At 46.7% G+C, this 14,081-nt stretch overlaps 1 long non-coding RNA gene across 3 annotated transcripts; it reads right to left on the reverse strand.

Moving 5' to 3' along the window:
* Window positions 1-12,511: 12,511 nt before the first annotated feature.
* On the reverse strand, window positions 12,512-14,028 carry LOC139362136 (uncharacterized). Of its 3 annotated transcripts, none has more exons than XR_011620463.1 (3): window positions 13,976-14,028; window positions 13,746-13,862; window positions 12,512-13,149 (listed from the first exon to the last, which is right to left on the reverse strand). It is a non-coding gene; the product is annotated as an uncharacterized lncRNA (long non-coding RNA). The 3 variants fall into 3 exon arrangements; XR_011620462.1 differs by having other exon boundaries at window positions 12,512-13,133; window positions 13,959-14,028; XR_011620461.1 differs by having other exon boundaries at window positions 13,959-14,028.
* Window positions 14,029-14,081: the final 53 nt, after the last annotated feature.

The following is a 14,081-nucleotide window of genomic DNA, read 5'->3' on the forward strand; positions in this document are numbered from 1 at the left end:
GTAAACACTGTAGTACAGTTTTACATTGTTAAGTGGTTAAGAAATACATAAGTACTACAATAAATGTGGCACTGTACCTTGAAAAATATCTGAAACTTGCTTATGGAAGTGGGCATCAGAAGGATTACAGCTTATGAGTTATTCTGAAGCAGTAGAAGGAGGGTTATCAGGAGGGACGGAAAAGAAAGGAAATCAAACAGAAAGCTGTTACACCAAATGTGTGTGGGTGCGGCTCATAACACTGGCAGTGAACTGAGGTGGCTGGCAGGTGTCGAGGGGTGTCTGCGCGTGTGCGTGCCTGTGAGTGTGTCAGTGTTTTATGCCTTCCTGGGCAGCTGGATTCAGCTAAGTGCAGTTGTCTCTGCTCACCTAGTGTTTTTCATGGATGAAATCATGCATACACAAACATGAAATTCTCGTTCTGCTTCAATTGTTCTCCAATACACCAACTGCATTGGAACAAATTTGCATTTTCGAAACAAATGAATAGCAGAACTGAATGTATTTTTATATGAGCGACCTGATCAGATCCTCCTCAGGGAGATATGCATCAGATCGTAGCCTATCGAGCTATTAAACATAAGCTGTTTTCAGTTGTCAGGCATCTCTGGGTATTCTTGGACAGATGGTGAGAAATGGGAATCGCTCTCCCATATCAAGAGCGAAATGGAGACGACTGTGAAGCTGTCTCACAGCAGAAGATGTAGGCAAGGAAGCAGCATGTCCTGGTAGAAAGGAACAGTCACTAAATCCTTGCTCCAAAAATTTCAGTGACATCCTGTGTGATTCCAACTATATGGTGTTTTGGAAAAGGCAAAGCTATGGAGACATTACAAAGATCAATGGTTGCCAAGGGTTACTAGGGAGAGAAGGATGAATAGGCAGCGCACAGAGGATTTTTAGGGCAGAGAAACGACTCGGTACGATACGATAGTGGTGGCTGCATGTCATTATACACTTGTCAAACCCAAGGAATGTGCAGCACTTTTGAAATACATTGAGCCCAAGGGTGAACCCTAATGTGAACCCTGGACTCTGTATAATAAAGATGTACCCGTGTAGGCTCATCAGTTCGGACAAATGTACCACTCTAGTGGGCGAAGGTGATCGTGAGGGAGGCTGCACGTGTGCAGAGGCAGGAGTTTATGGAAAAGCTCTGTATGTTTCTCCCAATTTCGCTTCGAACCTAAAACTGCTCTAAGAAGCCTTGAGACTTCCTCAAGTGATAACTGTTTCTCACACAGAGATTTTCTAGCCCTCACTTCTCATAGTACCCTGGAGTGAAGCTGAGCTCATTTGGACGGGGAGGACCAAATTCACATTGCTCACATTGATCAGGCACAAGTTCCTGTTTGGGGATACTCCTGCATCTCAACCAGTTTTTCTTGGGCATCAGGAAAAAGTGGTCGTTTCTACATTGTGCGTGATGCTAAGTGCAGAGACACAAATGAGCACCCAAACGTGAGAGCACTAAGGGATGGTTAGCAAGCTCCGAATAAAAACGCATGCACTTTTGAGTTTCTCTTCCCAAAAGGAGGAAAAGTAGAGTTTAGGGTGGCCTTTGGAGGCAAAGGCCTAGTGGGGTTCCAGCCTCATAGGAAGAGGTCCTGGGGTTAAGCTGGGCGAGAGTCAGTTATGGATGAGAGCAGTGCGGCTTCCTAGCACCATCCACTGACCACCTTCTCTTGCACTTATGACAGCCACAATGTCAATGTATTTCCTTCCTTTTATTTATTTATTTATTTTTATTTATTTATTTTTTTTAGACGGAGTCTCACTCTGTTGCCCAGGCTGGAGTGCAGTGGCCGGATCTCAGCTCACTGCAAGCTCCGCCTCCCGGGTTCACGCCATTCTCCTGCCTCAGCCTCCCGAGTAGCTGGGACTACAGGCGCCCGCCACCTCGCCTGGCTAGTTTTTTGTATTTTTTTAGTAGAGACGGGGTTTCACCATGTTAGCCAGGATGGTCTCGATCTCCTGACCTCGTGATCCGCCCGTCTCAGCCTCCCAAAGTGCTGGGATTACAGGCTTGAGCCACCGCGCCCGGCATTTCCTTCCTTTTAAACAGTATCTACTTTTAGAAATTTTGCCCAGGGGACACATGGACTCTCCCACTCCTGTGCCCATCCTCTCTTCTCCTGGGCCATCGTTTCCACCTTCCTTAGTTGTGTTGCTGTTGAGTGTGAGACTCCTTTTAGTCCTTTATTCCTAGACTTTTTTTTTGGAGGGGGGGCAGAGTCTCTCTCTGTCACCCAGGCTGGAGAGAGTGGCGCGATCTCGGCTCACTGCAAGCTCTGCCTCCCAGGTTCACGTCATTCTCCTGCCTCAGCCTCCCGAGTAGCTGAGACTACAGGTGCCGCCACCACGCCCGGCTAATTTTTGTGTTTTTAGTAGAGACAGGATTTCACCATGTTGGCCAGGCTGGTTTTGATCTCCTGATGTCAGGTGATCCACCTACCTCAGCCTCCCAAAGTGCTGGGATTACAGGCGTGAGCCACCGCACATGGCCTATTCCTAGAATTCTAAGCCACCCTGTCATTACTGTAGTTGTCATACACACAAATACTATATTTATATATAAAGAACCATAATTTTGTCCGGGCGTGATGACTCACTCCTGTAATCCCAGCACTTTGGGAGGCCAAGGTGGGCGGATCACAAGGTCAGGAGATCAAGACCATCCTGGCTAACACGGTGAAACCCCATCTCTACTAAAAACACAAAAAAATTAGCTGGGCGTGGTGTGGCGGGCGCCTGTAGTCCCAGCTACTCAGGAGGCTGAGGTAGGAGAATGGTGTGAACCCAGGAGGCGGAGCTTGCAGTGAGCCGAGATTGTGCCACTGCACTCCAGCCTGGGCAACAGAGTGAGACTCTGTCTCAAAAAAAAAAAAAAAAAAAGAACCATAATTTTAAAGAATAGAACTTAAATAAAAATTCTCTGACCTTGTGTCATTATAATTGCTTTAAAAGTTTTGCTTTAAAATTACTTAATCATGCTTAACTTACATGGTTTTTACCATTAATTCAGTTCCATAATTTCTTATCAACAATTTATAAATCCAGGCCTAAAAGTGTTTTCCTCAGTCCGGGGGGGGTGGGGAGTGTATTCGGAGACAACCTGCCCTGCACTGACAGGAGGATGCTTTTAGTCTTTATTGATCCCATTTCGTCTGAATAATTTTATGTTTCACTCCAGAAATATCGAGTGATTTGTGTAAAGGGTGCTGCCTCAGACCCCACTGGGGTGCTACGCAGTGTAGAGCATGTGTAATTTGTTACTTTTCTATAAACCAAAAATTCCTGACTTTCAAAGCACATGGAGCCCAAGGGGGTTAAGGAATTGAAAGCCCGCACGCTTTTCAAAGCATTTTTCCTGTCAAGCCGGTAACGTGTGTGAGGTTTCAGTGCAGCTGCTGCAGAGGCTGCTGGGGTCCCTAAATGTTTTCTCCTCTTAGCGCTCTGCTGCACTCAGTACCTAACCGTTTCCGCAGACACCTGCGACTGGATGAGCAGTGGAACCTGAGGCGAAGAGATGCTGAAGCTTCTGCATCACCCGGGTAAAGAACAGCCTCTCGCCAGGCGCGGCAGCTCACGCCTGTAATCCAGCACTTTGGGAGGCCGAGGCGAGCGGATCACCTGAGGTTGGGAGTTTGAGACCAGCCTGACCGACATGGCGAAACCCTGTCTCTGCTAAAAATACAAAACTACCCAGGGGTGGTGACGCATGCCTGTAATCCCAGCTACTCAGGAGACTGAGGCAGGAGAATCGCTTGAACCTGGGAAGCAGAGTTTCAGTGAGCCGAGATCACGCCACTGCACTCCAGCCTGGGCAGCAAGAGCAAAACTCTGAAAGAAAAGAAAAGAAAAAAGAAAAGAAAAGAACAGGAGAAGAGAAGAGAAGAGAAGAAGGAAAATAAAAGAAAGGAAAAGAAAAGGGGAAAGGAAGGGAGGGGAGGGGAGGGGAGGGGAGGGGAGGGGAGGGGAGGGGAGGGAAGGGAAGGGAAGGGAAGGGAAGGGAAGGGAAGGGAAGGGAAGGGAAGGGAAGGGAAGGGAAGAGGGCTTCTCATTCTGAACTTCCAGGCTCCCTTACTCCCCCACCCCAGCTTCTAGTAGCTTGAAATGGTCATGCCTGAAGCTGACTTTAAAACCCTGTGCTGGGCGTCGCAGAGACACTCTGCCAGCCCCAGTTCCTGAACGACCGTGGAGCAGACGCCACAAATTCACCTAGAATGGTTACATGAGAGAAAGTTGTCTGCTGTTTAATCCACCTATTTGGGGTTATCTTTGGTATAGCACCTGGCCTTTACCTATTATGAGATCATCAACATGCAGTTAGCACATAGTGACTTAATGAGGTTTCATTATTTCTATCAAAAAAAAGAACATTTAGGCCGGGCGCAGTGGCTCACACCTGTAGTCCCAGCACTTTGTGAAGTTGAGGGGGGCGGATCACTTGAGGTCAGGAGTTTAAGATGTGACCAGCCTGGCCAACATGCCGAAACCCCATGTATTTCTAGTCTCTACTAAAAATACAAAAATTAGCTGGGTGAGGTGGCAGGTACCTGTAATCCCAGCTACTTTGGAGGCTGAGGCAGGAGAATTGCTTGAGCCCAGGAGGTGGAGGCTGCAGTGAACCGAGATCACACCACTGCACTCCAGCCTGGGCAACAGAGCAAGACTCCGTCAAAAAAAAAAAAAAAAAAAAAAAAAAGACAATTTGTTCTCAGACTTTTTTGAATAGGTTTCTTAGATTAAATAAGATGCCTTTTCAGCTCTTTGATTTTTCTTCCTCTCATTGAATCTCGGTTAGCCAAACAATTAGCTCATCAGCATTGGCCCAAATTGACAAAACTGTTTTCCTTTCCTTTGTTTCCATCATTTAATAAATTCCTTAATTAACAACTTTCTCCAACAGTGGTCTTTTCTCTCTGCTGAGGCGCAGGCATAGCAGCCCTCGAAGCTCCTGTGAAGATCTCAAAAGAAGAAAAAGGCAAAAGTCATCTTGGTCTTTTTTTTTTTTTTTTCCAAGACGGAGTCTCTCTCGGTTGCCGAGGCTGGAGCCTGATCTCAGTTCACCACAACCTCCGCCTCCTGGGTTCAAGCGATTCTCCTGCCTCAGCCTCCTGAGTAGCTGGGATTACAGGCGTGGGCCACCATGCCTGGCTAATTTTTTTTGTATTTTTAGTAGAGATGGGGTTTCACTATGTTGGTCAGGCTGGTCTCGAACTCCTGACCTCGTTATTTGCCCACCTCAGCCTCCCAAAGTTCTGGGATTACAGGTGTGAGCCACCGCACCCAGACATTTTTTTTTTTTTTTTTTTGAGATGGAGTCTCGCTCTCTCGCCCAGGCTGGAGTGCAGTGGTGTGATCTCAGTTCACTATGACTTTCGCCTCTTGAGTTCAAGCAATTCTTCTGCCTTGGCCTCCCAAGTAGCTAGGACTACAGGTGTGCACCACCATGCCCGGCTAATTTTTGTATTTGTAGTAGAGATGGGGTTTCACCAGGTTGCCCAGGCTGGTCTCAAACTCCTGAACTCAGGCAATCCGCCCACCTCAGCCTCCCAAAATGCTGTGATTACAGGTGTGAGCCACCATACCCGACCTTCTTGGTCTTTTTAAAAAAGGACCTTTTACAAGGTGGTAAAATAATAAACATGTATAAAATATATCCTTATAAACTATAGGGATTATTCTTCTTAATTATTGACTTCTCATAATACCCCAATTTCTAATCAGTATGGCCTCGATCTACCACTTTTTATTAATGTTCCAGAGGTTAACATCTGCTACCCAAGATGTTGACACCAGGATGTCAGGGATTTGCTGATGAATATCCAGCAGCAATCAGCAAACCCTCAGCCTTATTGAGAAAACTATTGGTTATTTCAAGTGCAGAGCACTGATACTTGGCTTGCAATACTCATGGTACCCTCTGGTTAATTAATAACCAAGAATGTGAGATTTTACATTGCCCAGGTTGGCATTGAACATTTTATATTGCCCAGGCTGGCCGTGAACTCCTAGCCTCAAGCGATCCTTCCGCCTCACCTCCCGAGTTCTAGGTCAACAGGCATGTGCCACAACAGCTGGCTAATTTATTTTATTTTATTTTTGTAGAAATGGGGGTCTCACTATGTTGCCCAGGCTAATCTTCAACTTCCAGCCTAGAGTGATCCTCCTGCCTTGGCCTCCCAAAGCAACGGGATTGCAGGCATGAGCCACTGCACCCAGCCCGGGCAACTTCTTTAACCCTTCTAAAAGTGGTGTAACTATTATGCACATACTTGACCTGTTACAGCTGTTTCATAAATGTGAGAATTTATGAAAGGTCTGGGATATATTATCCAAGAGATTAAAAGATTATGATTGTTATTAGCGAGAAAGCACATATGCATAGGAAAGACTTCGAGTCGTAGCTATTCTCTTTGCCTTGATTGCATGCATACACCAAAGCTGCCCAGCAGCGGCTCAGCCCAGTTCAGTGGCTGCTCGTCTAAGCACCAAGCTGCAGCCATCAGCCATCAGGGGAGGAAGGCAGAACGATAGTCCCCAGAGGGCCAAGTTTCTGGGAAAAGATAAGCATCTGAATCCAAACACAGAGCCAAGATATTATCCATGAAGTGGAAGATAAAAGCCCTGGAGATGAGAAGAGGCACATAAAATGCAATCTGATTTCTAGCAGCAGAATACTAACAGCATTACCAGCTAGATCTTCCACAGCCTGCTCTTTTTAAAGACATATTCTCAGCCTCTTCCTTATAGTAGCTCATAAGAAAAAAAAACAGCAACGTATGTAACTCCTAAAGAATTAAGAACAGCTTTGTACATTCAGTATGTGAGATATATATTTCTATATATAGACATATAGAGATTTTTTTTTTTTTTTTCGTGGAATAGCATGCTAGTTAAACACTGTTCACCTGTAATCCCAGCACTTTGGGAGGCCAAGGTGGGTGGATCATGAGGTTAGGAGATCGAGACCATCCTGGCCAACATGGTGAAAATCCGTCTCTACTAAAAATATAAAAATTAGCTGGGGCTGGTGGTGCGTGCCTGTAATCCCAGCTACTCAGGAGGCTGAGGCAGGAGAATCGCTTGAACCAGGGAGTCGGAGGTTGCAGCGAGCCAAGATCATGCCACTGCACTCCAGCCTGGCAGCAGAGCGAGACTCCAAAATAAAATAATAATAGTAATAATAATAAAACACCATTGTTCCACTACCACAAAAGTACAAAACCTTCATTGGCTTGGGCAAATTGTATTTTTATTATCCTTCTCTTTGTATGTATGATGCATGTACTATTCTACAGGCAAAGTCAAACAATATCAAAGGAGACTGTTGTTAGGCCTTAAACAGAACCTACCTAAAATGGTGTTCTGAGTCTGAAATACGGCATAGAAAGGGAACAGGTTCACCTGTATCCATGTATACTCTCTGATGGAAAATAAATTTAAGGCCGGGCACAGTGGCTCACGCCTGTAATCCTAGCACTTCGGGAGGCCAAGGTGGGCGGATCACCTGAGGTCGAGCTTGAGACCAGCCTGGCTAACATGGCGAAAACTCGTCTCCACTAAAAATACACAAATTAGCCGGGCATGATGGTGCATACGTGTAACGCCAGCTACTTGTGAGGCTGAGGCAGGAGAATCGCTCGAACTCAGGAGGTGGAGGTTGCAGTGGGCCAAGATCGTAGCCCTGCACTCCAGCCTGGGCAACAGGAGAGAGACTCTGTCTCAAAGAAAAACAAAAACAAATGCAAGTCTAAGGAGAAACGTAGAGAAGAGGCAGCCACTTCCACAGATTTTCCTGTTACCTGATAGGCTGGAGGAGAGGGTGTGCATCCAAATACTCTCAAGACTCCAGGGGCTATTTAAAAATGAGTTGAGGCTGGACGCAATGGCTCATGTCTGTAATCCCAGCACCTTGGGTGGCTGACATGGGTGGATCACCCGAGGTCAGGAGTTCGAGACCAGCCTGGCCAATATGGTGAAACCCTGTCTCTACTAAAAATACAAAAAATTAGCCAGGCGCGGTGATAGGCGCCTGTAATCCAGCTACTGGGGAGGCTGAGGCAGGAGAATCGCTTGAAACCAGGAGGCGGAGGTTGCCTTAAGCCAAGATTGTGCCACTGCACTCCAGCCTGGGTGACAGAGCGAGACTCAGTCTCAAAATAAATAAATAAGTTGATTAGGCTGGAGGAGGACACAGAACATGGGAAACCTTCTAACTTGCTAAAGGCCCCTAGCTGATTTTTTTCATGTGTGAATGAAGGCCCAGTATTTCCATATATGTCAGTTTGCCAAAAGAAGGTAGAAATCTCTATGTTTAGATTAATTGCCTAATTTACAAATTTTAGCAACCAGTACAATTATTAAGAACCTGTGTAGCCAGAAACTCACACACACACACACACACACACACACACACACGTTAGAATTAGTCTGTGAGTCACAGGGTTTGGAGAAAAGACCCCAGGAAGGAGCCACATAGCAGGCAAAGGAGACCAAGGAGAGCAATTCCCAGGGCCTCCAGGTTTAAAAGGACAAAGCCCCTGGAGAGGAATAAAATCTTTCTTGCTGGAGGGACAAGCCCTGCAGCTGGATGACTTACCAGGTGTTTCTAGGCTGCAGGAGGTAAGGAAGGTGTGCCCTAGGCCAGGGCCGTTAGAGAAAGATGTGGGGGATATACTTTTTAAATGATAAGGAATTTGAGAAAAAGAGGAGGACAAATTTTATGAATTGCCTTGTAATAGGTTTGATTTTCTAAAAAAAATACACTGCAGGTTTTCAAGAGCAGCCAAGAGGTGATAAAAATACAGAAATAGAAGGGAAAATTGAGGTTAGCCTATGATGATAAACAACGTGAGGAAAGTCAGAAATACCCTTCAAGGAAAAACTAATTCCAGTCCCCATGCAGAATTCACAGACCGGGAGCTTGGGAGCAAGGTCTGATTTGGAAGGTTTTAGGGGCCCCAAAGCCAGCAAATGTGTGCTACCTTCAACTGAGGTGCTATTTCTGTTAAAAGTCTACATCTTAAACTTCAGTTCCTTAGGGCAATAACAGCCTTAGTTGATAACAAGTTTCTAACTGGAGAAAGCCATTTTATTTTCATGCTCTTTTTTAAAAAGGAAAAAAATTGGCCAGATGCGGTGGCTCACGCCTATAATCCCAGCACTTTGGGAGGCCGAGGCAGCAGATCACGAGATCAGGAGTTCGAGACCAACCTGGCTAACAAGGTGAAACCCTGTCTCTACTAAAAATACAAAAAAAAAAATGAGCCAGGGGTGGTGGCAGGCACCTGTAGTCCCAGCTACTCAGGAGGCTGAGGCAGGAGAATTGCTTGAACTGGAGAGATGGAGGTTGCAGTGAGCCGAGATCACGCCACTGCACTCCAGCCTGGGCAACAGAGCAAGACTCCGTCTCAAAAAAAAAAAAAAAAGAAAAGAAAAGAAATTCTGTTTACTTGCTGATTTTTTTTTTTTTTTTTTTTTTTTTTGAGAGAGAGTCTTGCTCTGTCACCCAGGCTGCAGTGCAGTGGCACAATCTGGACTCACTACAACCTCCACTTCTCCAGTTCAAGCAATTCTCCTGCCTCAGCCTCCTGAGTAGCCGGTACTACAGGCGCCCGCCACCATGCCTGGCTAAGTTTTCGCATTTTAGTAGAGATGGGGTTTCAACCATGTTGGCCAGGATGGTCTTGATCTCCTGACCTCATGATCCACCTGCCTCAACCTCCCAAAGTGCTGGGATTACAGGTGTGAGCCGCCGTGCCCGACCTACTCGCTGATATTTTGATGACCTTGATGAGCCTCAAGATTTCCACCCTCTGTATCAACATGTCCAAACAGGTTTCATCTTTCCTCCCCATTTGTGTTCATCTATCTTCTCCAAGAAAGAGACAACAGACAGGATTAAATGTGCAAGGACGTTTTGAGGTAAGATGCTGATGAAGTCAGTGGTATGCTGATAACTGATTTTGTCTTTGTTGTTTTGAGATACAGTCTCACTCTGTCACTCAGGCTGGAGTGCAGTGGTGTGATCTTGGCTCACTGCAAGCTCCGCCTCCTGGGTTCAAGCAATTCTCCTGCCTCAACCTCACAAGTAGCTGGGATTACAGGCACCTGCCCCCATTCTCAGCTAATTTTTGTATTTTTAGTAGAGATGGGGTTTCACCATGTTGGCCAGGCTGGTCTTGAACTCCTGACCTCAAGTGACCCAGCCGCCTCAGCCTCCCAAAGTGGTGGGATGAGCCACAGAGCCTGGCCTTCTGATAATAGGTCTGTAGGAGGAAAAAGCCCTGATCTGTAATGTCTGCCAACTGTTAGATGCAACCTCTCCCACCTCAGCCCATTTCAGGCTCTCAGTGTAGTTTCAGTAAACCTCAAGTTGAGAAGAGATTGGCACAATCCCCCTGAGCCAGCACCAGTCCGGCCGCCTGTAGCACACCACCTCTGCCAGGGATACAAGGAGGGCACTGTCCACAGCTGCACCCCAAGGGAAGGAGAAAGGGAGACTGGCAAAGCTGTCAAGGATCCCACAGCCAGAGCCAAACATCAGAGGAGTCCTGTGTGTCCCAGGATTGGGTCTGCACTGTCATCCCTGCCACTCTTGGCCAAACCCAGTAGAAGCCTGTAGGAGGCATGGCCCATGCACAGACACTGTGACGGATTTCAAAGGCCAGCAGCTGGGGCCTTGGTCAACTACACCTCCCAAAACTGGGGATCGTGGAGATGCATCTTCAGGCCATGGATGCTGTACCTCGCAAAGGTTTTCTTCCCATTCAAGCCTCGTTTCATTCTGAATTTCCTTACCTAGTAGAGAGTAACCATGGGAAGAATGAATTTGATAATCAAATTGATCAAAATCAAAATATGCGATAAAAAACAGTTCATCCATCAATTAAACAAAAATTAACGTCTTGAACTGGTGGTACTCCCATAATCTCAGCACTTTGGGAGGGAAGATCGCTTGAGCCCAGGAGTTTGAGGCCAACCTGGGCAATGTAGCAAGACCTTGTCTCTTTAAAAAATTAAAAATTAAAAATTAATGTTCAAAATGAAATGAACATTTATAAATACAAGTCAATCAAAGTAAAGAGTAGGTAGTAAGTCAAATTCGGACTAAAATAAGAGAAAGGTTGAATCCAAGGAAAGGGAGTCTTGTGGAAGACATCACATGGAAATCAAGCAAAATATATCCAAATCTCTGTGAGGATTTGAGATGATAAGCCCCAGTTTGAACTTTTACTCGCAGAAGAATGATGCAGTGTATGTGATTTTAAAATAATGATGCTGGTTTGTGGTCGTGTCAACCACTAATCCACTGAATTAAAGGAACACACCTACAAGGATTTTTAAAAATTAAATAATACAGAGTGCTGGGCCAGGCACAGTGGCTCACACCTGTAATCTCAGCCCTTTGGGAGGCCAAGCTGGGCAGACCACTTGAGGACAGGAGTTCGAGACCAGTCTGGCCAACATGACAAAACCCCATTCTCTACTAAAAAAAAACAAAAACAAACAAACAAAAATTAGCCAGGCACGGTGGCACGTGCCTAAAATTCCAGCTATTCGGGAGGCTGAGGCACGAGAATCCCCTCAACCTGGGAGGCAGAGGCTGCAGTGAGCCGAGATTGTGCCACTGCACTCCAGCCTGGTGACAGAGTGAGACTCTGTCTCAATAAATAAACAAACAAATAAGTAAATAAATAAAATGGAGCTTTAAAATGAAAGGCCAACAAGAACTCTGCTCCACCTCTTCCCTCCTGAAGTCCCGGTCTCCAGAATTAAGGTAGACCCTTTTTTTTCTTTTTGTTTTTTTTGAGACGGAGTCTCGCCCTGTCGCCCAGGCTGGAGTATGGTGGCCTGATCTCGGCTCACTGCAACCTCCACCTCCCTGGTCCAAGTGATTCTCCTGCCTCAGCCTCCCAAGTAGCTGGGACTACAGGCATGCACCACCATATCCAGCTAATTTTTGTATTTTTAGTAGAGGCGGAGTTTCTCCATGTTGGCCAGGATGGTCTCAATCTCCTGACCCCAGGTCTGCCCACCACGGCCTCCCAAAGTGCTGGGATTACAGGTGTGAGCCACTGCGCCCGGCCAAGGTGGACACTTTGATGCATGTCCCAGATTCCTCCCAGCAAAGAAGGACTTGGTTGCCCCTTACCGGGAGTGCCCTGGGCAGATAGGCTGCAGCTGTCAGCCTCTTTAGGAACTGCCTCTGCTGGGGGAGCCGCCTTGCCCAAGGGTGCCTAAGGGCTAGGATAGCTCAGTCCAACTCCAGCCAGGCTAGTTTGCAGAGCCAATGTAGCTCCAGGGCGCCCTGTGTGCGGCTGAGGCAGCCTGTAGTGGGCCCTGCATGGCAGCTAGACTTACCCCTCTGCGCAATCCTGCTTCCTTCCCGACCTTTAAACAGGTCTTGGTCTAGAGGTCATCCCCTTAACAACAACGACAACAGCAACAAATATATATATATATGGCAGCATGGGACACCTGCTATAAAAGGCAGCCACTGTTTTGAAAATTTTTACTGAAGTAGAATTTACATACAGAAATTGAACCTATAAATTTCCAGCTCAATGCACTTTCCCAATGAAAAACAGGATGTAACCAGCGCCAGATAAGAACAGAACATTTCCAGCCCCACAAAAGGACAATACATTTAACAGTTACTCTTTAAAATGCCTAATAGCATTTTAAATGAGTCTAACAGTGCTTTAGATCTATGCCAAAGAAGAAAGAAGGGAGAAAAGTTACATTATTAGCTTCAGTGCCCAGGGTTCAAACAACAATAGAAGATTTAGGCTTTAAAAACAAAACTTATAATTAATTCTAAATAGTATAGTATCGTTTTCAATATTTATGTTGCTTAAAATTGGCTTTTGAATGATGTCCGTTAATAGGAAAGGCTAGTTATAAAACAACTAGGATGCGTGTAAAAGCAGCGTGGACTCCATGATTCCTCTCAGGAGGGTCTCCTGGCTGCCTGGGCAGTGAGATAGCGTCACCAAGCAGTAATCTGGTCCCTCCTGTCTTTAGCCTGGGGCTATTTTTATCCCTTGCTCCAGAAGCAGAGAGGCCAGAAATTGCCCTAAGCTTTTCTTCTCAAACAGGTTTACAGAACCAGTGTTTCATTTCTGAGAAGCGAGGTAACTGGGAGACAGAGAGGGTTAGGGGAAAGGAGAGTGACAATTGGAAGGAGAGGGGCGTAATTTGAAGGGACAAGATGGGGAGCTGAGAAAAACAGCCTCTGAAAGCAGCCAGACCCTGCAAGGACCCTCCTACACCGCACCTCACTCCTCTCACACTCACTCACACCCACACTCACACTCACACCCACACCCACACTCACACCCACAACCACACTCACACTCACACCCACACCCCTCACTCACACCCACACTCACACTCACACCCACACTCACACTCACACCCACACCCACACTCACACCCACACTCACACCCACACTCACACTCACACTCACACCCACACTCACACTCACACCCACACTCACACTCACACTCACACCCCTCACCTAGAGGACCCTGCAAGGACCCTCCTACACCGCACCTCACTCCTCTCACACTCACACTCACACCCACACTCACCCTCACACCCACACCCACACTCACACCCCTCACCTAGAGGACCCTGCCACACCGCACCTCACTCCTCTCACACTCACACTCACACTCACACCCACACTCACACTCACACCCACACTCACACTCACACTCACACCCCTCACCTAAAGGACAGTCGCCTCTCCTGAGCACCTGGGCCTTCTGTCCCATCTGCTGGAAGGCAGGCCTCCCAGATACTCTGTAAGGAGGGGTGGGCCCCACCAAGCTAGAACCGAACAGAACTGGTGGAGAAGGAATTTGTTTGAAAGCCGTGGATCCACCATCACTGTGAAAAACACACCCAGGAAAGCAAATCCCCACTCTAGACACTGACTTACAAGGCAGAGGAGTTTACTATTTAGACCGGAAGGAGGTGAATCCGTGCGTCCATGCAGAGGAGTTTACTGTTTGAACAGGAAGGGGATGAATCCGTGAGTCAAATAAAAGACAATGTCTGAGAC

The sequence above is a fragment of the Macaca nemestrina genome, chromosome 3 (assembly GCF_043159975.1).
Source record: "Macaca nemestrina isolate mMacNem1 chromosome 3, mMacNem.hap1, whole genome shotgun sequence".
NCBI classification, from domain to species: Eukaryota; Metazoa; Chordata; class Mammalia; order Primates; family Cercopithecidae; genus Macaca; species Macaca nemestrina.